Raw genomic sequence first — 2,987 nt, forward strand, 5'->3', positions numbered from 1 at the left:
TATGTAGAGATACTGCTTGCAGCCAATGATGCATGAAATTTTTTGTATAAGATGATGTTATGGGGTAGGACTGGATAAGTCTGACTTCTTCCTACTCCATTCAAACATGTACTAGGTATAAGCAAACTGATTCTGGATTAGCATTGGTTGATCTGTGTAATTATGTGTGTGTTGATGTCATTTGTTCTGCATGTTTGAAAGAATAAATCAAATCAAATCAAATCAAATCAAATCAAATATTACCGATACGCTGGGAGTTCTTGTTGTTTACGTACGTGTGAGTGAGTGAGTCAGTGAGTGTGAGCGCTCCTTGCACTACCTGCACAGACTTCATCCGTTCAGGTTGTTTTTATCTGTTACTATTGATTCTTAGTAAGAGATTAAACTTCATCTCCTGCTGCTTTAAAATATCAATGTGAGCCCAGTGTTATGAAAACTATACACCAAAAACAAGTACAACTTACCTTGAGTGACCGGATTAAAATGAAGCGGCAGCCTCAACAAGTTGGTGCATTGGCCATGGACAGGACTGGTCCTGCTCCGTTCTCCTCCTGCGTAACAGCAGCGAGAAGGAGCCCCCGTCGGGAAGAGAAGCGGGTCTATACTATAAGCATGGAGTATACGTGAGCTTTAGCTAAACCCGCCGCCTGTCTGTCCCGGACGCACCTGCTGTTCTCAGTCTTCACGTACTGCTGATGCTGCACCGGACAGCGGCGCGCTCTAGACCGGAGGCACGCGCGCGCAACGAGTCTTGCACCACCTACTCAGTGTGCACCGAGAGGCAAAGGGCAACTAAAGCCTTGCACTTAAAGCTCTTTATTGTAGTTATTGTAACCTGCGGTGTCCTTGCAACAGTAAGTGACCTAGCTGTGTGTCAGATAGGCTACTCTGGAAGTGCTTGAGATAAAAATATTTAAAGTGACTGACTGATTTAAAGTGACTGAGGTACAGAGATAATATTACCAACCAGCTGTAATATAAAATGTGATGTATGCAATAATCCTTTCAATATTCCAGTAATATAATATGTCTTATATTAATATGAAATGGGTCATTCTGCATCATTTTTGATACTTTATTTTTTTATACTAATGTTTACTCAGACGTCAAGTTTTTATTTTATATAGGCAATTTAAAGTGCTTAACACAATGCACACAAACAGATAAAACATTAAAATGCAAATTAGATTAAACTATTAAATGCTAATTAAAAGTTAAATTATATGACAGCACAAATTAGCAACATGCAAGTGTAGAGACCTAGTACTGTTAGGATAGCTTATTAAGTAATATACTGAATGCAGGACTTTTACTTATAACAGAGTATTTCTATGCTGTGGTATTGCTACTTTTTCTAAAGTAAATAATCTGAATACTTCTTCTGCAGCAGAAGAAGAGGTAAACCCACCCCCCAGGTCCCAAAACCCCCCACATTCACCCCCAATATGATGGCATAACCCTGGTGTGCTCATTGTTATCACAGCACTTGGCATAAGCACCATAATAATGTGTGAATGTCTCAAGAAAAACAACAAGAACTTGGTACAGGAGTCAAACTTGTTTCCATGTTCAATTACATCATGTGCTAAATGTGACAATATGTGGCTGTAAGGATGATTATTATGGTCATCACCAATTACAGAGCACTTCAGTTACCATGATCCAACAACTGTGCAACTGATAAATATCTCTGCCACTCACTTCGGTCACTTTTGGTAACCAGGAAGGAGAGGGACACAATAAGATAGTTTTACATGTCTCTGCATTTCATCCTGTTGGAATTTTATGAGCCTTTTATTACCCTCTTATTTGATTTGTCAGAACTGCCGTTTCCTGCTCAGCGTCCGGTTTGCGCCAGAGAACATCTGACCACAGTACTGAACACGTTTTGTAAATACAGTATTGAAAGGCATAACCTTTTATAACCTTTTTGTCCATCATGGTGGGGTTGAACTATGTAGTCTGCCCTGCCTCCCTTTAGACCCCAGTCACCCTCACTGGGTCAATGAGTGCCATTTTAACAGATAGATTGAGCTGTAGGCTAAAGCACATAATAATAATAATGAAATAATTTTCTTACACCAAATATCAAAGCTCTGTTAACAGATTCAACTTTGTGTCATCATTAGCACATGAACTATTGTTTACATACTTTACTGGCTGATATGCTGGGTCCAGATCCTTGTGTGGAAAACATGTCATCATACTGTAGCCTACTCTCATTAAGACTGACAACAAAGGTAATAGCAGTGTTTTGTATCCTGATCTGGAGATGAAGAAACAGAGGTGTAAAAAAAACACACTGTTATTTCATTGCTGTGGTTTTAAACTTTACAAAACACTGTAGTTTGTCAGGTACTCCTGCTTTGAGGTTGTGGCCAGTGAGTCATGACTGCACGTATTCCTTCTGCACAGAGTTTGTACTTCCTCAGTTTGTCATGTGAAAATTCATTTGTGCTGGCCTTGTCATTCACAATGAACCAATCCTTTAATATTAACAAATGTGATGATGTCAGATGATGCTGATGAGGAAAAAACTGTCCGTCCTTGAGTCACCGCCTTCTATATTTCATCCATTCATTCATTTTCTACCGCTTCATCCCTGAACGGGGTCGCCGCGGGGAGGGGGGTTGACAATCCCCGCCGGACAATTAAGCATAGTGAGGTGTATTATGAGCAATGAACAATAAAATAAGATGGAGGCTACAGACCAAAATGCATAGGTTCAGTAATAAGGTTGTTCTCTGCACAGCAATGTATTTTCCCTTCTCCATGCACCTTGACAGTGGGTGAAGCTGCGCCAAAAGCCTCTACTCCATTATGATTACATTTCTAAACAGTCAGCAAGACTGTGCCAACAGATGACTGGCATCCAGAAGATCTCTTTTTCTCAAATGAGCACACTTGTCATGTTGAAATTGAAATGTGTCCAGACAGGGAAGTAGTCCATTTCCCTCTAGAAAAAATTTGCTCAAAGCTTAATCAGC

The 2,987-nt window shown here is 40.1% G+C and overlaps 1 protein-coding gene across 2 annotated transcripts in view; it reads right to left on the reverse strand.

The window, feature by feature from the left end:
• The window catches only part of p2ry6 (pyrimidinergic receptor P2Y6), a 13,630-nt gene extending 12,881 nt beyond the window's left edge, over positions 1 to 749 (reverse strand). For both annotated transcript variants that reach the window (XM_020619950.1, XM_020619952.1), the window contains exon 1: positions 465 to 749. The gene's annotated coding sequence lies outside the window, so the exon portion shown is untranslated. The remainder of the gene's footprint in view (positions 1 to 464) is intronic.
• Between the last annotated feature and the right edge of the window lie 2,238 nt (positions 750 to 2,987).

Source organism: Monopterus albus, unplaced genomic scaffold, assembly GCF_001952655.1.
Source record: "Monopterus albus unplaced genomic scaffold, M_albus_1.0 scaffold229.1, whole genome shotgun sequence".
In the NCBI taxonomy this organism is placed as follows: domain Eukaryota; kingdom Metazoa; phylum Chordata; class Actinopteri; order Synbranchiformes; family Synbranchidae; genus Monopterus; species Monopterus albus.